Source organism: Chamaea fasciata, unplaced genomic scaffold, assembly GCF_029207755.1.
Source record: "Chamaea fasciata isolate MVZ Bird 193981 ecotype frontalis unplaced genomic scaffold, bChaFas1.0.hap1 SCAF_3, whole genome shotgun sequence".
Lineage (NCBI taxonomy): Eukaryota > Metazoa > Chordata > Aves > Passeriformes > Sylviidae > Chamaea > Chamaea fasciata.
In genome coordinates, this window is record NW_027094088.1 from 48,878,097 (window position 1) to 48,899,517 (window position 21,421).

Below are 21,421 nucleotides of genomic sequence, written 5' to 3' on the forward strand. Positions count from 1 at the left end.
AAAAAGGTGAAGAAACATAGTTGCCTTAGGAGGCAATAGTAAGAGTTCATTTCTAGGCAATGGGTGATGTTGCTTGACAGTGCCACCCTAAAAATAAATCCATAGGGAAGTAGCCATCATTCCAATTTGCAGTTACATTTGTAAATAAATGTTATATTTTGAGTTCCCTCAAATTCTTCGTAAGTTATTGAGTCTAGTGCCAGTTCCTACTCTTCCTGTCTTTCTAAGGCCCACAGAAGTAAGTAAAGTTCAGTTTAAAAGAATGTATGATCTGAAGAAAGTTGCTTTTGGAAGATGTGTGAAGCAGTTTCCAAATGACCTTTTCATGTCAGGCACTAACAAAAACTACCAGTAGTAATTTAAAGCAATGGTGAAGAATGTGCTGTAACTGGTGGACAGAAGCAGCTCCAATTGTTCTCTATCTCCTCCACAGTCCCATCAGCAGGTACAGAGGCAGCTGTGCCCCTGAGGAAAGTGAAATTCACTGTATGGGCCATTCACACCTGGTAAGTGCCCCAATGGAAGATGTTGGAGCCAACTGTAGCATGAAGTAACACCAGTTCCTCCAGCTGACCAAAGGTAAAATCAAGAATCTGTGAGGAGCACAAACAGGGCTTGCAGAACTTTGTTCTTGGTTATACTGCATGATGAGAAAATATAATCATAAAGATAATCAAAGTTCTACCAATTGAAAGGAGGAAATTCCATTTGCATTCAGGAACTCTGCTTTATCTACCTCTGCACACTAATAACTGCATGCTAAAAATATGAGAAAAATACCAAAAGAAATATCATTTTCCAGCAAAAACATATTCCTTATTGTTGAGTGACTACTTGATTTTTTCTCCCTGCAGCGTAATACAATTATTGGAAATTGCAAAGCAATAACAAAGGCTCTTTTCCTCATAAAATGGTTAGAGGACAAGAAATCAAAGTCATGAAAAGAGTAACTGCTTGAAGCATAGGTCATCTGTTGTGCTGTAGAATTGTGTTCCAACTGTAGAAATGTGTCCTAACTACATTAACTTCATTGTAAACCTGAAACTTCTAATTGCAAATAAGGCCAGATGTGAGTTTCCTTAAACTTAGGTGAATTCAGAGCACTGTCAAAGAATTTTCTTTAAAAAAGAGGATGTGAGAAGACAGAAAGTCCACAATACTACTAAGAAATGGTTTTCCATTTTCGATTATCTGTTTTTCATTTTTCACATTTGAGCAAAAATGCTGTTATGATAGACAACACCTGCATCCCTGGGAAGTCATTCTTGGATGTTTCCTCCTGTGATCCTCTCCTCTACCAAACAGCTACTGTTTAACTCAGTGCTGCCCTGCATTTCAATGGCCATTTATGTCTGTGCAGTCTGGCTGGAAAATATTAAAAATACCATGAGGGAAAGAATGAAGGATTATCATTTGGCAGTGATTTGTCTACCTTTGTGCCTGATGTAGCTCATGGAGGAAAGGGAAGAAAGGGGCTGTGGCAGTGCTTTGTCAATTTTTTGGATGCTGCTACTGCTGTTATCCACCCCTGCACTTTGCAGAAATGAAGATTGTTACTGATATGTTTGTTCATTAAATCCAGGATATGGGTGACAAGTTAAGTGATAAAGGTAGTCTCGCATAATTTGCGGTTGTAAGCAATATTTTCCAGGAAGTCAGCGATTCTGAGTCTTGAAACGCGGCAGGGGAAGAGCAGACCCCAGCAACAGAGACGCACATGCGCAGAGTACTATTCAAGGAAGTCACGCACGCCGGAAACCGGACTGTATAAGAGGAAGAACTAAAACCCTGACTGGCGCGGCAGTGGCGGGACAATGGTCCCCCTGTCGCCCAGCGCTGCATTACCTTATTGTTACGCTTGCTGTAATTAATAAAATCCTTGATTGGGACAAGCAACGGTGTCAGACTATTCCGTGCAAAATTTCCTCTATAACAATTTGGTGCCGTGACTCGGATAAGAATACGGATCCGACAGAGGGACTAGGGGAGGCGCCCCGCCTGTACAGGCGGCCTCTGGTTCTGAAGTCGGGATCTTGCTCTTACCGACGAACCCAAATTTGTAACAATAAGGTAAGGAAAACCCTATAAGCTCGGTGCACTCGAGGTCCGGACGAAGACGCAGGAGACGCGTAAGTAACTGCCCATTGTGCAGGGGAATCCGTCCGGGCTGGGTTGGGATCCTGGAATACAACGTGTGTACGTGTGAGTGAGAGGAGAACTGGCAGCCAGATTCTCCAAGTGAGTGCGGACCCTTAAGTAGTGCGTTTCCCATCGCCCGCGAGGGACTGGGCCACGAAAAAGGGGAAGTGAGTGAGTACACACACGGCTGAAAGAGGGTATTCCAGAAGATGGGACAGGGGAAAAGCAAGCCCCCTCCACCCATGAGACCCCCTTCGGTTCTTAGGGATTCACCGCTGGGGTTTATGTTAGAGAATTGGAAATATTATCCCACCACGGGGGACAAGGACAAAGTTAAGATGATACACTTTTGTGTAGAAGTCTGGGGAGGACAAATCTCCAAGGCAGTTTGGTGGCCCAGGTTTGGGTCATCAGAATTATGGGTTCAGAGATTTTTGAATCAGTGGGTACGTAGGTAGGTCCCCTTTAATCAGGAAGAGGCTGATTATGCTGCAGTATGGGTTACCCGCCCAGGGGACCAGGGAGTAGCAATATTCAATCTCTCCCAAATGGAGTTTGGGCATAAAGATAAAAAGACTGAAAAATTGCAGGAGGAGGAGGATGCTCCCCTAATACCACCCCCGTATGCACTTCCCCCATTACCACCGGCGCCTCAGATATTACCTCCTCCTACACCCCCTCCCTCCCCTGGAGATGAAGGTATCGGAGCCGCAGTCAGAAGGAGGAGAAGGGAGCAAAGAGAACATGAGTTACTCCCCTTAAGGGAAGTGCCAATAGGAGGAGCCCAGCCACAACTAGGATTTGTATCTGTCCCTTTGAACTCAAATACTGTTAAGAAATACAGTCTATTTTGAGGATTTTGTTTACTGCAGAAGAAAGGACACATGAAAAGAGACTGCAGACAGAGGATAAAGGATGAGGCGGCATTCAAAGAAGATTAGGGGGGTCAGGGGCTCTATGTATTGGGGACCCGTACGAACAAAGAGCCCTTGATAAAACTGAAACTAGGTCCCCAGTCACAGGAGGTAGAATTTTTGGTAGACTCAGGAGCTGAGAGGTCTACCCTCCAGCAAATACCCCCTGGGTGCAAATTATCTAAAGATACTGCCCATGTGGTTGGAGCAAAGGGAAAACCCTTCAAGGTAGGGATTATACAACAAGTTTTAATAGAAACAGAATCTAAATTAGGTATGGGAAATTTTCTCTTAGTCCCAGAAGCCGATTTTAATCTTTTGGGAAGGGATTTGATGGTAGAATTAGGAGTAGGTTTGGAAGTTAAAAAAGGGGAGCTGGGAATTAAAATATGTGCCCTTAGGGTTGAAGATGAACAAGAAATTAATCCCGAAGTCTGGTATACCCCTGAGACCGTGGGCAGACTAAACATCTCGCCATTTAAAGTAACCCTCAAGAACCCGGAGAACCCCGTCCAAATTAAGCAATATTCTATGTCTATAGAAGGGCGGAAGGGGTTGAAACCCGAAGTTGAGAGATTAATATCTCAGGGACTATTAGAACCATGTATGTCCCCATTTAATACCCCAATTTTACCAGTAAAGAAACCCAATGGCACTTATCGACTAGTGCACGATTTAAGAGAAATCAATAAGCGCACTATGTCCAGATTCCCAGTAGTAGCAAACCCCTATACCCTTTTGAGTAAATTGGGGCCAGAAAATTTGTGGTACAGTGTAATAGACTTAAAGGATGCTTTTTGGGCTTGCCCTTTAGACGAAAGCTGTAGAGACTATTTTGCATTTGAATGGGAAGACCCTGACACAGGGCGCAAACAACAATTGAGGTGGACCATGCTTCCACAGGGGTTTACAGAAAGCCCTAATTTGTTTGGACAAGCCCTAGAACAGATTCTTCAAGATTTTACCCCAGACCCAGAAATTACTCTGATTCAGTATGTGGATGACCTATTGATAGCAGGAAAAATGGAAAATCAAGTCAGAAAAGAAAGCATAAAACTTTTAAATTTTCTGGGGCTTAAGGGGCTGAAGGTATCAAAATCTAAATTACAATTTGTAGAAGAAAAGGTAAAGTATTTAGGACACTACATTGAGAAGGGAGAGAAGACAATTGACCCGGAACAGGTACAGGGAATTTTATCTTTACCCCCTCCAGCAAGTAAAAAAACAGGTTAGACAATGGTTAGGACTATTGGGATATTGCCGCTTATGGATTGAAAACTACAGTAGTAAAGTTAAATTTTTATATGCCAAGCTCACCGAGTCTAATCGTATAAGTTGGGGAAAGACAGATGAAGAGCAACTCTGGGCATTAAGGAGAGAATTGGCAAATGCACCAGTTTTAAGTTTGCCAGACTTAAATCGACCATTTTATCTATTCGCCAACATAGAGAATGGGACAGCATATGGAGTATTAACCCAAGATTGGGCAGGGAAAAAGAAGCCCATAGGATACTTGTCTAAATTATTAGACCCTGTGAGTAGGGGCTGGCCCACATGTTTACAGGCCATTGTTGGATGTGCCTTAATGACAGAGGAGGCTCGAAAAATAACCTTCAATAGTACCATTAAGGTATTATCCCCCCACAATGTGAGGAGTGTTTTGCAGCAAAAAGCTGAAAAATGGATCTCTGATTCCAGATTATTAAAATATGAGGGAATCTTGCTGGAGGCCCCGAATTTAACATTAGAAACTACATCTTTACAAAACCCTGCTCAGTTTTTATTTGGGGAACCAAAACCATCAGAAGAACTGGCCCACGATTGCCTCCGAACTATTGAGGAACAGACTAAGATTAGGCCCGATTTAGAGGAGGAGGGGCTCTCAGAGGGAGAAGTAATTTTTGTGGATGGCTCATCCCGGATAGTGGATGGAAGACGTAGATCAGGGTATGCACTAGTAGCAGGGAAGGATTATGAGGTATTAGAAGCAGGACCCTTGAGTCCGTCATGGTCAGCCCAAGCATGTGAATTATACGCCATCTTGCGGGCTCTTAAAAAGAAAAAAAAAAAAATTTCACTGAACTTCCCAAGGTGGGAAGATACAAGTATGTGTTAGTACTAATAGACCACCTCACCCACTTCGTAGAGGCATTTCCAACCGCAAGGGCCACTGCACACACGGTGGCCAAAGTGTTACTAGAACAAATTGTGCCCAGGTATGGAGTAGCTGAAAGTATAGACTCAGACCAAGGGCCACACTTTGTATCAAAAGTTATTAAGGCCTTGTCAGAAGCCCTTGGAATAAGATGGGAAGAACATACCCCGTGGCACCCTCAAAGTTCGGGGTTAGTAGAGAGAGTTAATGGAGAATTAAAGAAACAGCTAACCAAGTTAACTTTAGAAACCAAACTTAATTGGATTAAGTGTCTCCCCTTGGCCTTGTTAAATCTCAGAACTCTGCCCCGATCTGATGTGGGGATATCTCCTTTTGAAATGCTGTATGGGATGCCGTATGATGCAGGTATGCCTCGAGACCATCCCGGAATAATAGATAAGCAAATGAAAGCATTTATAACTGAGATGATGGCCTTTAGGAAGAAGTTATGGGAAAAAGGGCAGATATTGCAGAGACCACCCTTAAATATTACTCTACATCAGGTGCAACCGGGAGACTGGGTCTTAATCCGAACTCGGAAAGAAACTACTCTCCAGCCCCATTGGGATGGTCCATATCTGGTGCTCCTCACAACAAATACAGCAGTACGAACAGCAGAGCGGGGATGGACTCACGCCAGTCGTATAAAAGGACCAGTGCCCGAGCCTAGGTGGAAGGTCATCAGCCCAGCCGGAGACTTAAAGTTGAAACTCACTCGGGGAACTGCAACAGGAAATTAAGAAAGGACATTCTTGATGAATAGAAAATATTGGTATAAAACTTTTAGGATAGAATATCAACTAGAGCGTGAAAGAGATCATAAGGGAAATATATATGCTGATTGTGTTTGTATTAAATGTAATGATTCTTATTGTAATGGGAATTGTTACCCCTTTGTATGTTACCAATGTTTAGTTTGTGAAAACAGGTGGTGGACCCATTGTCACAGAGGCAGGCCCCCGAGAGGTGTTTGCTGCCTCTGTCTAGAAATTCAGCGGGAGCTTACTGATTTGGTATTGGCTCAGAAAGTAGCTCAAGGGGAATTACAAGTAGACTCTAAAGAGTGGTGGGACATATTTGCAGAAGGCATAAATCCCGAACTATATTGTTACCATTCCAATGAACCAGTCCTTTTTGTGGCACAAATAATAGCTGGAGTGTGTCGCCGTCGGGTAAAAGAAGTAAGGTGTGACGCTCCTCAGGTTAAAGACCACAACTGGAACACCTATATCCAGAGATCCTTAAAGAAAGGGCGAAAGTCCCCTCCTGAAGAATATCCCTGCTGCCGAGAAGATGGGTCTCCCCGTGGCTCGCAGCAACCGAGTCGACGGGCGAGGCAGAGGGAGAGAAAACTGTGGAGGAAGTCGCCCTGGGATAGGTGGAACCAGGAGGTCATGGAAAATGAAATGTCCAAGGACTGGGACTAAAATCAGGGAAGAAGAAAATGAGATGGGAACAAGCCACTGTTACAATGAAAAAGCCACCTGTAGACAACTGTTACTGTCACTACTATTATTATCCCTATGGGTAAGGCAGACAGGAGGTCAAACACACCAGCCTTTCAAATGGTCCTTGATTCGTATGAATGACTACAAAATTTTAGACTCCCTTGTGACCAGTCAGACCCCAGCCTTTAAGGCTGGGTTATGCAACATGACAAACATAGAATAGTGCGGGAGAGTTTTGAATTTAACTGGGTTTTATATGTGTCCGGCCTCAAATCCTGGAAAGAGCTACTGTAATTACCCAGGGGAGTATTACTGTGGGTATTGGGGCTGTGAGACTATTGCTTCCGATTGGACTCCAGGGGGAGGTGCAGATCAATTTATTAGAGCAGGATTTGGTCCCACAGGGTGTGCAAAGCATTGGTTAGGACCATCTGGAGAAATTTCTTACTTAGGAACTTGTGAATATGTGTATATAAATCCAGAGAGCCCTGACTGGGTATTAGGAAAATATTGGGGAATTAGACATTGGGAACCTGGGCGTGATAGAGGGAACCTAATAGTGATAAAGAAAGAACCCGCCCCAGCTGATACCTATGGTATGGGACCGAATAGAGTTTTAGAGGAGGATGAAGAGCTAACACCGGTTACAAATTACCCTGAGGCTACAGGCTCCCCACTAACCATATCCAGTCAGCAGAAAGCACCCTTGCATAACTAAGTCAGTACGCTCATTATCAGAAGTAGTTTTACAAAACAGACGGGGCCTGGATTTATTATTTTGGCAACAGGGAGGACTTTGTGTAGCCTTAAAAGAAGAGTGTTGCACCTATATAGATCAAACGGGAATAGTCTTTGACACCCTAGGAGAACTAAGAAAACAACTAGAAAAAAAAAGGGAAAGAGAAAGAGAATCCCATCAGAGTTGGTATGAGAGTTGGTTCAATCATTCCCCATGGTTGACTACCTTACTGTCCACCATAGCTGGACCAATATTTTTACTAGTTCTTGTATTAACTTTTGGTCCCTGTATTTTTAACAAACTTATTACAATAGTAAAAGCGCGACTGGAAGCTGCCCACTTGCTGCTGGTACAAGCAAAATATGAGGACTTAGAAAATAGAAAGGGAGAAACGGGAGATGGATTGGAATGGAGCAGACAAGAGCTTAAGTGATTTAATGCACAACATAAATTAACCTAAAGACAAAGGGGGGATATTGTTACTGATATGTTTGTTCATTAAATCCAGGATATGGGTGACAAGTTAAGTGATAAAGGTAGTCTCGCATAATTTGCGGTTGTAAGCAATATTTTCCAGGAAGTCAGCGATTCTGAGTCTTGAAACGCGGCAGGGGAAGAGCAGACCCCAGCAACAGAGACGCACATGCGCAGAGTACTATTCAAGGAAGTCACGCACGCCGGAAACCGGACTGTATAAGAGGAAGAACTAAAACCCTGACTGGCGCGGCAGTGGCGGGACAATGGTCCCCCTGTCGCCCAGCGCTGCATTACCTTATTGTTACGCTTGCTGTAATTAATAAAATCCTTGATTGGGACAAGCAACGGTGTCAGACTATTCCGTGCAAAATTTCCTCTATAACAAAGATGACTAGGCAAGCCACATTGAACATCAGAACGTAAGTCAAGAACCATAAGATAAAAGGAATTGAATGTTCTGTCGGGAAGTATTGAGATGTTGAATTACTCAGACTGGAATGTAGTTTCTGTATTTGACATACCTGTCTGTTGATGTTCAGACTTACTGCCTTTGGCAAGAGCACTAATGAAAAATACAAGTATACTTAGATGGAAAATGAATGTTTCTGCAGGTTTGGGGTTTTGTTTTTCTCTAGTAAGCTGTTATATTTGCCTTTAAGCTATTAACAGTGAAAACTTAACAAACTGCTCTTTCTGAAGTGCCTGAAACAGCTCACCATTATTAGCATGCATGACATCAGCAACCCTTTTGATGCTATTTCTTATTTTGTCTTCTAGTTTACTGAGTAGCAAAAGGCCACATCAACAAGGCAGCCATGAAGAATGGAGGGGTGAGACAGTGAAAAAGTGAAGGAGTGAGTGAGCACAAAAAGGCAGATACTGGGAAAGTAAATCTTAGCTTTGTGAATTCCACCAGTTTATTTGCACTTGCTTTCATACACAGATCCAAAATTTATGTTGCAGAAGGAATGAGCAAAACCACCATAAAGAAAAGACACCATTGGATTTAATCCTATAAAAAATTGTTCTTGGGTGAGGTTCAAACAGACCTTTGCAAAGATATTAATCTTAGTAGCTCCTAAGAGCCTAAAAATACCATCACTCTAATCAACGAGATGTTGTTAAGCCATGTCAGCCAAAGCTGAAAATTTTAATTGCCTAAATTTCTTCTCTTTAGGCAACTTCACAGAGCACTCGGCCATTCCTAATGCCAGGGACAGGTTTGTTTGCACACCTTGCCCATCATTCCCTATGAAAAACATGTGGGTGTCCCATGCCCCCATGCCTTTTAGTCTGGTAATTCTGTGTGTCCCCTGTGAAGCTTTAATTCATTCTTCAGAACTTAGGACTTCAAATCACTAGAGTAATTCAAAGTATAGTCAAGGAGCTGTTTCAATCCATTGATAAAAATAACTGAGATAGCAATTTCTAAGCTCTTACAGTCCTGTGAGACCTCTAAATTCCTACTGGAACTGACTCTGGTTGGAGCTGACACCATTGGCACTGCTGCAGATCAAAGGTGCACATTATCAGAGAATTTTGCATTGAATACTTAATCTACTTAGCCTATACTTTTAACTCCCTCAATGCATCGCACAAAGTCCTTCTGAGAGAATATTAGAAACTTACATTTCCACTGGCTCTTCTCTATGGATTCTTTGGGTTAAAGGCAACTAAAGAAACTAACAACAGACTATATATGAGAGCATACAAACTCACAGGCATTGCTTTAATTAAATAAGCTGCTTAGTCTGCCTTTTGTTATCTTTTCTACGGAACACAATCAGAGTTTTTTAACTGTGCAAGTGGGAGTTCACTTTAGCATATGCTCCAGTAAGTGGCTGTGTTTCCATTTCAACTCAAATACTAGTAGCAGCCAAAGTTAATTTCACCTTTCAGTAATGTTTTCAAATAGTTTAGGATTTACTCTGGACAAGCTTTTTCCCTGAGCAGTGGAACGTACTATTCTTTTTATAAAGCTTGGACCACATTCTGCAGTCATTTCAAAAGACAATTTTCATTTATTTCTCTTATGTTTTAAAAAAAATATATATCTTTAAATTGTATATTCCTAACAATTTATAGACACTGACACTGCTCTGACCAGCCTGGTTTATTTTGTAGACTGGACTGACAATTAAGAAATTTTTGTAGGCTACACTGACAATGTGGAAAACTACGCAGAGGGTGTAAAAAAATGTGAATGACAGAATATGTTTCATGATTGTCCAGGAGATTCTGCCAGTTGTGGTTGTACATCAACAGTTTTGTATTGGATGTTCCTTTGATGCTGTTTTTCAGGTATACATATCTGGAAGGCTCTCCAGGGCAGAGCATTTTCTTACAACCATTGATCCAAAACACAGCCCCAGAGAGAAACAAGTCTTTGCTCTCTTTTAGAGTCCTGATCTGGCTCCAGAATCACCCTCAAAGGTGATTCATTCCTTACAGATCTGGATAAGATTGTCCAAATCACCAGAAGAAACTGACTGGATAAGGGTTAAAACTAATGCTCTGTTAAGAGCTCAAGCCTTGAATAAAGTCCTGAGTTGCTTTTCAGGATTTTCAGTAGTGACTTACCAGCACAAATTTGCTTTAATCTTCTAATCATTCAGTAAAGCATTTCCTGTCATTCTTATGTATTGTTACTGGTTTTTGTTTGCTGGCAGCTTATTTTTACAGCTTCCCTTCTCAGATGGTCTTCCCGGGAGGAGAAGATGATTCTGAACAAGCTACTAGGATCTGCATTCTTGGCACTGAAGTGACAGCAATATGTTCTCTGAAATATATAGTTGCCACTTGCAAGTCTTTCTCAAGCTCATACTCTTAAAGAAAAACGAAAATATCAGAAAATATCCTCTTTGAACTGATCAGTTATTGTATTAAATTTTCCCTTTTGTTGCACTCATAATGTTATCAATTTCATTTAAAACAAACAATTGTATTTACGCACAGAAGTGAATATGTTTCTGAAGGAAGTATTAAAAAAAGCTGCAAGTTTATTGTACTTTCTTCTTTTTATACCTTTACCAAAGAAATACTTTATAAATAATTCAAAATTAGAATTAGTCTCAAAAGATACAGAGTTGAATAACACATAAGAAGGGGATTATTTTCTGGGTGACTCTGATACTGACCCCTCAGGGGAGTTGCTAAAAATTAAAATACTGCAATCTTTGGAAAAGTTGGAATAGGGTATTCTGTATTTTTACAGATTGTGTCTTTCTACTTGGTTAACCCAAATTAATCTGCCCTTGGTATAAACACTTAATAGGGGAAACCTTAAAAACTCTTACTTTTTTGTTTTGGGTTTAGATCACAAGTTTTGAAATAGTTACGTGTACGAGAGTTGACCCAAGATGAAAAAGATGAAAAGCAAATTCTACATGGGAGATCAGATATTAATTTCTCCCAAGACTCAAGCCATTTGTTTGCAAAAGTAAAAGGGAGAATGTGTTTGATTTTCCCATTCTGTAGGTAGAGTGTTTAGGTAATGACACTCCAGTGGTCTGAACCACAGAAAAGGTAGGTGCTTACAAGTTTGTAGCACACTACTGTGAGTGACATTCGCAGAGGCAACCTTCATGCCCTCCTCACCTTCCTTTTGATAGGATCATGCCCCTTACCATTCTCAAAACTCCTCTATTTCAATGAAATATAACTGACCAAGTTCCAAAAAGAAGAAGAAAAAATCCCTAGACCTCTAAAATAGAACAGGCCAGGGAACAATCAGAGCCCCTCTGCTACTATTTAAAATTAATGTTTTGCTCAGAGAGGAGATAAGAGTTGGAGCTTATCAACCCAGGGGTAACTTAAAAGACTTTCCCTTCTTTGATCTTAACAAGAACTGATTTATGCTTCTGTGAATCATCAGTAAATTTCCTGGAAGATCCATAGCTACTGTCATTGAAGGAGCGACTGATGTTTAAAATTCAAAGTTCACCTTCATTACTAAGTGTCACTGCAGCAAATATACTAAACTTATGGTAACATTGCTTAGAAAGACAACATCAGTTGGTTGCTGGAGGTATGCTATAATACTGATTTGTAATTCAGAACAAAAATGTTTCCAGCACTGTGTGGTAACAGCAATGTCACTAATCCTCAAAAATGTAGGGAGTTTTTTTTTTTTTTCTCATCAGCTGCATAAGTTTGAACCATTACCTTGTATAGTAGGTCTGAAGTTTGAACTGAGAAGTTATCTCAAGATACACTGCTAAAAGTATGCTCAGCCACCTGCATGCTGCTTTTGTTATCTCTTTATTTTTATATGATATAATACAATGAAAGAAGGGGAATATCAAAAGAATAGAAAGAGAAAAAAAGAAAAAAATACCAAGCAAAACATGTGTGGTGGGTGGGAGGAGGGACAGAACCCCAGAATAACCAAAATCAAACACATCCCAGAAGATTCAGCAGCTTATCAGAAGATTTTTAAGGGAAATGGGCATGTGCCTGAGAAGGCATGGAACTGTTCTCTCGTAAGTATATCTGCAATAAGAATCTCTGTTTCAGAGCAAAAAGGAATTTTCAGAGCAAAGCAACTGTGCCATGAAGGTTATCATCATTTCTTGACTTCAATGCAGTGATTTGTATCAGTGACAAATTGATTCCAGACAGGAGACATGCATGGTTATTGTGCCCCAAGGTCGTTACAAGAGCCAAGTTAATTATTAAAGAATTTGAGTTTAACTGATAGCTAAGTATTCCAAATGTCATGCAAAAGATTTGTGGATAAATTTGTTCATTTGATAATTGGGTTCATCTGATAACTGAGTTCTACAAGCATAACTAAGGCCAAACTCTCCAGCACTATCGACAAAATAGCAGTACATTTTACATCTCTTGGCCATCTTCTGCCAAAAAAAAAAAAAAAAAAAAAAAAGTGCAAGCATGAAAAGGATTAGAAATTACTGGGAATATTTTCTTTTTGGTTTTCTTCTTTGAATTAACTTAGAGCATTAACTGTGGCTCTTCATTTCTTCTTAAATAATTATGTGACTTCTTGGTATAGCCTGCTTTTTTTGAACTTAATAAAAATAGCAGATATAAATGAAACCTGCTCTAATCATGATCTATCAGATAGCTGACAGGCATGAAATTAAGAGAGCAGAATGATGGTTTCACAGTTTCCAACAGATCACACTATTGGTAAGTATGTTGTGAACTTCAATGAGTATTGAATTTCTACCAGTTTTTTAGAGTGCCTTTTGCACTGTGGTCCTTTCACTGTGGAAGCTAGAGTAAAAACAAAAAGCCAAAGGGCTAAGAAACATTTTAAACTTCAGTTTAGCAAGCCAAGTTTTGGAAATTTCTTGCACTGTTCCCTTGGCAGTTACAATGTCCAGATGAACTTACACTCAACATATCTTAGTCTGACATGTTTTTAGTTGATTTTACATTAGAAGAACTCCAGAGAGAACTTATCCAATATTACTGCAAGTGAGATAAGAAGCCTGTCTTCATGGACCTTAGTCAAACATCAAGAGCAGCAAGATGTCTACACTTGAACTACAGCTAAATTGTTTTCATGATGGATTGTACTACTTGAATTAATTTTCATGTCTAAGCAGGATTTAACTAGGGTCATATTTGCAACTATCATCCAATTTAGAAATCACCAAAGAATTCAGAAATGCAGTATTTCACAGAATCGCAGAATCACAGAATCGCAGAATCACAGAATCACAGAATCACAGAATTACAGAATGTTTTGTGTTGGAAAGGATCTTACCATCTAGTTCCAACCCCTCTGACATGGGCAGGGACATCTTCCGCTAACCAGGTTGCTCAAAGGCCCATCCAACCTGGGTTGGAACGCTTCAAGGGATGGGGCATCCACAAGTTCTCTGGGCAACCTGATCCGGAGCCTCTCCACTCTCACAAATAAGAATTTCTTCCTAATACCTAGTCTAAACCAGCCATCTTTCTGTTTGAAGCCATTGTCCCTTGTCCTATCTCTGCATGCCTTTGGAAGTGTTTCCTGTATTTTAACTGACAGACTGTAGATGGAAAAATTCAAAAGCGACTTATTAATTTTGCTTGAATGACAAATCTAATGTCTCAGTAGACTGGGGAAGTCTCTTTTTCTCCACCCCAGACAAAGGTTATTGTTACAATATTTATATGTATTGACATTGAGAACCTACCCATATGTTTTGCATTCTCTGGAAAGCAGTCATACATATAAAACTTTTTATGTTTTACTCAGCATAAACAAAAATCTCCCACTATGGCTGAGTGGTACATTTTTATTCTCAGCAGAAAGGTCACAGACTTCACTAGCCAATACTGTGAGCAGTAGACTCTCCAAAATCATGGTTCATTGGGTAATTTTTCTGTTCTGTAGGTGGGATTGGTTGGCAGACTTTGAAATATATTATGCTTTCTCTAGCAATTATTTCTCTTTTCAGAGCTGTCAGACTCCAGCTTTTAACAGGTCCTAAATACATATCCCAAAATATTTTACAATTAAGGAATTTTCTAAAAACTTATTTTTTTTTCTTTAACCTCAAAGTCTGGAATAACAACTTACAAACCATTCCTTGACTTGTTTTTATTGTAGCATCACATAAAACTGCCTTTGTATAGAAGGCAAAGCCTTCCTAAAGACCTCTGGGAATCTTCCAACATGGTCCAGTTGAGGAGTAATCAGAGGGCTGAAAGTGATTAAAGAGACAAACCTAGGTAAAGGAGAAAGAAAGGTTCTTGAGAGTAATTTTTGCTTGTCTGAAAGGGAAGAGAAAGGTTTAACAAACACAAAAGTTGTGCTAAGTGATACAGTGGAAAGAAAACCTAACTACACTGTGAGGAGTGCAGTTAAATGTCTTGAGTATGCTCCAAGATTATACCTTGCCAATTATCATTCAAGCTGATAATACACAGAACTCCTGTTCACCAGAGGTCCCATTCACCTCACTATCCTATTTTCCTTATCTCTGGGCCAAGAAGGACAAAGATTTCCGAAAACATACATGCTAACAAGGTCACAGGACAATCAGTGATAAGTGCGATAATCACTGTTTGCAAAACTGGATTTGAAGGAGCTGAAATTACCGTAGAAATGGCAGATCCGTTTGTATCACCTCTTCTGTTTTATTCATTGAAAACCAGAAATTAAGTTTTTCAAGTTCTTTAGTACAATCAGATTTAAAAAATTCTTGCAATAATCAGCCAGGTTATGACGATAAGACAATTCTGCACCTGTCTGAGAAAGTAAAATATTAGAAAGTCTACAAGTAAACATCATTATACAATGATTTGCTGCTTCCAGGTGTGACAGTGTATTAACCTGGTTATCTAGTAAACTAATCTGATTTAAAATCTGTGTATTTTATAATGCAAAAAGTTGGAAAAAATACTGCAGATATAGTGAACAAAACAGATTTATTTCTTCATCATTCAGTAAATTAATTTGACAAGAAAGCATTCCTATTACTTTAAGAACTAAGGCATCCTTTAGTCTGAAGATGTATAAAGCATTTCCATAATGATTTCATGTGTATGTATTTATATCCAACAATACTTTTAAACTACTTGGGGTGTAACAAATAATTCTTAGAGGAAGGAGAAAAAGTCAAAAAAGAAGGATCCTTGAGTTGAATGTAACCAGAAATACACAACAGTGGACCACACTGTAGGTATAGAAACTAGTCAGATAGAGAAGGGGTATTTCATGTACATATCATGGAAGATGTCTCTGCTGCAAGCATATCTTGAACTGTTTTTTTTTAAAGGATACCTTTCTGAAAGAAAAGACCTGATTGGATATTAGCCTTGTTAATGAGTATATGATTAGAAAGACACACAGAAAACAAGTAAGAATCAAAGTTGGGCCTTTCCACAGTCAGAAAGTCAGATCAAGCAGAAGGAGCAGTAACTTAAATGCATTTTCCCCAATCACAGTAGAGTAGAAGAAAGATAGTTTTGACAATAAAACACTTTGTGTTTTCAAAGGCATTTCACTTTGTTTGTTTGGAGGTATATACATGTGTAAAGTACAAAAGCAACTGTCAAGAGAATTGTGCTACACCTTGTTCCTTCTGAGCTGCAGAACTATCCTATGGTCAGCCACCAGAGCAAGCTGAACTGAGTTTCTCATGAGCGGATAGGTGAGAAATGGCTGACAGTCTCACAGGTAAAATTTCCTTCTCAGTAACTTTAAGAAAGAGCAATTCAATTGCCTGAGAACATTAGTAGAAGGGACATAAATATGAAGTTGTAAGAGCACTGGTTTTCTCTTTTAGCCTTAGAATTCAGGTTTAAACCAACTAAAGTCCAACTCCAAGGGCTACTCAAAGCTAAGATGGCAAGCAAGTATTAAGAACCAACCAGCACTATGAGATATTGATATCTCAAGAGGTCTTTGCACAGTCATATTGATCATGGTATCCAACACAAAAGACAACAGTCAATTTTTTTGACAGCTTCAGATCCACATTATTTAGAGTGAGACCCAAATTAGAGTGAGATCCAGATAACCAAATTCACAGGAAAGGTTAAAGAGAAATAATGCTTAGTGAAAAGGAAGATTTCCATAAGAGCAGGAGCTCAGAAGACTAACAATCACCTGTGTATAAAGCAGACAAAACTATATTCAACAGCCAAATGACCATAATCAGATTCAAAATCAAACATTCATCTGCATCTACTATTTCATATTTTTAAATGTGCAGTACAGAAAGCATATGAGGCAGATGACAAAGTTGAAAGTTGATGGGATAACTATTTCATTTGTCTTTTTAACATACAGTCAATGAAGGGTTTGCTTCAGAGAAAAACATAGACAAAGAGAGTTTTTCCATTTCTAATAATGGAATCACAAGGGAGCTACTGTAATTTTAAATGCTGACCTTGGTTAGAATACTCTACACCTCTCCAATTTACATTTTTAATATTAAATAAAAATATTCTTCCTTCTAAATCAATTGTTATATGGCTTATTTTTCCACTACACACAAAGACTATGAATCATATAAATTTCAATTCAAAATTTTCATTAAGTCACTACAGATATAAAAAGATAATAACCCCAGTGCTATGGCCTTCTCATTCACAGATTTGTATTGCTCTCACAATTCTTAGTGCATTAGGGAACAATATAAGATCTTTCCTGTAATTAAATTATTCAGTGGATAATTTTAAATTCCTAAATGTCTGCACATTTTCTTATTGGATACTTCTTCATTTAATAAATAAAATAACAGCATTATAACAGGAACTAATAGACTTATATGACCAACATTTATATGAAATATTTGGCAGATACTTTCTCTAAGTTTTTTGTGTATTAGTATGTCTTATCTTTCAAAAAAACAAAAAGCTAAGGAATTTAATTCATTATTGCTAGGCATTCTGATGACACCTTTTGAAGTAAAAGGCACATTGAATATTCATTTGGTAGTAAACAGGCCTTTTTAAAATGTTATATTAAAATCTTGATAAAGTTAGTAAAAATCTTAAAATAGATCTTTTGCTTAGTTAGAATATACCCTCCAGACAGGTCACCTTAATAGATCAAAAATACAAATTAGTATTTATAATCATTTGCTTTGGTCTATAAAATTCATACACCTTTACAACACAAAACTGGCTGAAACAAAGTTTCAAATTCATGAACTTTGTAGGCTTAAAAATGAAGTAATTTTAATTCGTTTTAAACTCTTATCACCTAGATGTGCCTTCTTTTCCTCAAAAATGGAAGAAGCCATGCTTCAGAAAGAGTCACAAGAAAATGCCCAGTGCAAAAAGCTTTTGAGTTGGCTACATCCATCCTTCAACAGCAGCCTGCTCTCCAACCTGCCAGGTAACCTGGCATGGATTTTCTGAGCATTTATGAAACCTGATAAAGCAGGAAAAAACCCCAAAGCCTCAAGAGGCTTTATTTTTCAACTTTCCCAGTACAATATAATAAGGGCAGACTATATTTTATACACTGCTGGGAAGTAACTTCCACTGCACTTTTGGCTCTATGAGGTTTAGGCATGATCTCTGTGTTTAACTTTCTGCTCATGTCTTTCCTCCATTAACACAGGGGAGTGCTTTTTCACTTACAAAAAAGCCCTGTTTTTATAAAGAGAGAGTCATTCAATATTAGACTCTCTTATCTCTAGCACTGATAACTGTAGCAGAACCCAATATTTCTAGTGCATAAATGTAAATATAGGAATAAACTTTGGAGTTAATAATAACAAATAAATCTATGTGAAAGTTAGTGTTTGCTTCAAAGATTGGGAGCAATATCATAACTCCAATGAAGCCAGCATATGGTCAAAACATAATCCAACACCTGAGCAATACATTATTCTGGGAAAAGAAGCATTTGACAATGTAATGAAATTGATACAGCCGGAACAAACAAGATTGTCCTCATGGCACTTCCACAGGGAAATAGGAGAACTGTTGTAAGCACATTGGTAAGGAGTCTTTTAGGATTTCTTTCTTGACTTTTGCAAATCCTAGATAATAGAGAAATTTCAAAACCATCCTGAGCAGTAGGGGGTTCTTTATCTTTAGCTGAAATTGTGACTTCTGCAGGCAATTTTAAGCTTGGTAATTTAAGAAACATATGAAAAATTACATAGAATGGAAAGGTCAAGAAATAGTTTCCCACCAGGCAAAACACAAGACTAAAGAGGAAAGGAGGTAGATCTAAATAACTAGATAAACCATTCAGGAGGGAACATCACAGACTAACATTTCCTCTGAGTTTACATAACAACATAAAAGCAACTATTCCCAGGTAAAGAAAAAGGAAGAAGAAGGAGCCACAGATGGAAAATACATCATTTCATATGCAAAGGACAAATCATTTGGGATTTCAAATACTGTTAGAGAGGCTTGATCCTGCATAGTACTATGTGCGAGGCCATCAGGATGCATGACTTAAATTATTTTTCCTGTTTTTTTCTATCCATGAATTGACTTCATTCTGCTTGTCAGGGTCCCGAGGATGCTCCCAGCCCCCATGGGCCTGACCCAGCTTCCTTGGGGATCTCCACATGCTCTGCCCCCATGTCCAGCAGTGAGGGGAGAGTGGCCTGTGCTGGGGTCACCTCAGCTGGCCTGCTCTACTCCAGCTGGCCCTCACCATGCCCTGGTACCTGCCTTTCCTCAGACCTGGTCTTCAAACAGGGTCAGATGTCCTACAGGAAAGCAAGTCAGGCCAAGAGCAATCCAGGAAGCACAACCCAGCTCAGCTCTCATCAGTGAAGTTCTGCCACTGGGGGCCGAAGAGCCAGGATTTCACCTTGGGTTTAATAATCCACATACACCCAAAACAAGCTGATGTTCACAGAGTTGGGTGCACCATACTCACATCTCTGCACTCCACACCCCAAAAAAGGCTGCCACTCCCACATTGCTTTTGTGAGCTCCTCACGAGTTCATGCAAGCAGGACGCTTCAAATTTGTCATATATTTTTGTTGCAGACTAGTCATATCTTTCCTAGAAAGATTAAAACAAGTCTAGAAAAAGAGTGTATCACTCTAAACATTTTCACACTACATCAAAAATATGTCTCTAGCTGAATGGCTTCCCACCCAGAGGGCTGAAAAGCACGCAATGTATCAATAAGTTTCCTGACAACTTAAAATTGAAACACCTAGGCTTCCCTGCTACTTTAATATTTTTCTTTTTTTTTTCCTTAAGTTATGAAATGATAATTACATTTGTTTTGCCTCAAAACCCATGACTATATCTCTTTAATTTTAATGATGTTATTGGAGCTCTTCAATTATAGGGTTAAGCCTTTCCTCTAGCCCAAGGCATCTCATAATTACCTTAACAGAATGCCAATCAGAATGTTCATAAAATGTTAAACATCAAAATGTTGCAGTATTGACGCAGGACTCAAATCTCCACAAAAATATCTCAATACAATATATATTCCTAAGTGGTGTCTCTCCTAGGACCTACAAGCTAACACTACACCTCCTCAGAATTGGCACAAGCTAAGGCAGCCCCGAACTGCCCCAAGATGTCCAAGAGATTCTGTAATTCCATCACAGTAACAGTGAGGTCTATGCAAATGAAGGCTTTTCAAATGAATCAGATATTAAGGCCATTATGTTCTGACTATTAAGGCAATGTTGAATTTATTTTAAAGTCTGGCATATAAATGAAACAGATGCATTTTTCTGTGCTTTCATTAAACCAGAAAAAGCACAAGAGCAAAACCAAGTAGTTTTTAGTTTTTACTCTGAGATGCAGGACTCTCTTTAGAATATAGGATTTAGATCCCTAGAATCCCATCTTTATCAAATTCCGAAGTCTATTGACATTGAAAGATTTGCCAAAACAGATTTGGCGAGAAGATTTTTTGCAACAAGAAATTGTCTCTTCCTGATTTACTTTATAAAAAATCCTGACCAGCTCTACACTACCTGCCCATATGCAGAGTAGCAAATATGCCAAAAATATAACAGTCAGATTCTGCCCATGGGTATGCAGGTATCTGTGGAAAAATGATAAAAAACTCCATAGCACTCAGGAGCAGAATGTTTTTAAAGTTACACTTACTAGCTTTAAGATCAACAGAAAGGCATCCTAATCTCGCCTTACTCTTCTGAGTGATGATGAGACAATCACTTCCCATTCTTAAAGTAAGGACAATAACTGCACTTCTTTGCAAATAGCTGCAGGATCTATTACTGCAACACACAATATTTGACTTAAGTATCAGAGCACTTTACTCCAGATGCACATCTCCAGAAATCACAGTTCACACTGGGAGTAAAGTGAACTGTGAACATTAAAGAAATTGTCAGCACTGATTATGGAACAACGGGCAGCTCTGAAGATCTTAGGTCTTCCAGGGCTTTTATGAGACCAAGGTACACAGAAGGGGTGGTTTGTAGCATCTTAGACATTGACATGGACTGCGTATGTAGGTTATGTTTTGCTGTGTCTGGTGGGCAGAACAGGGCTTGAGTCTCCCTTAATAAAATCTGTGACACTTTCACCTCTCAATATTGGACCGCACAACACAGGGAGAGGGTGAGTGCAGCCAAGAAAACAGCACTGGGAGTACAGGATTGACTTGGAAGTTGCTGCTTCTGAAATGGTTCCCTGGGAGGCTTACCAGCTAGCTCCCTTTCCAGTCATTCTGTCTCAGTAAGTTCAGGGCCCATAATTATCCATTTCTGACAGTGCATTAAGGCAGACAGCCATGTAATGTTTTGGATTCCCTCTCCATATTTGCGTGCCATGTTTCCTGACTACTTCAAGGCTGCTTGCTGCAGTAGACAGCTTCCAAGCCCTTGGTGCAGTCTACATGTCCTTTATTCCCTCTGTCTATACTGAGATCAGCATAGGTACCTGTCTCAAAGACATTTGCTAAAACTGGATTTCTGAGTCATGCCAGATGGCTGCCCTTGTGTAGCTGATCCTTCTTGGACTTTGTTCAGATGAAATAGAGGGGAAAATATGACGTTATAGTCCGTGGAGAAGGCATTGGCTTCATCAGAGCCATTAACTCTCTACACACATCTCATCTCCTTACAGCATCCTGCCAGAGACAGCAGCAACCTAAGCCCAGCAGGGCCAGCT

The 21,421-nt window shown here is 39.5% G+C and overlaps 1 long non-coding RNA gene across 1 annotated transcript; it reads left to right on the top strand.

The window, feature by feature from the left end:
• The first annotated feature begins 1,555 nt into the window (after positions 1–1,555).
• On the top strand, positions 1,556–7,779 carry LOC136286856 (uncharacterized). The gene is made up of 2 exons (XR_010720013.1): positions 1,556–2,129; positions 5,712–7,779. It is a non-coding gene; the product is annotated as an uncharacterized lncRNA (long non-coding RNA).
• The last annotated feature ends 13,642 nt before the right edge of the window (positions 7,780–21,421 follow it).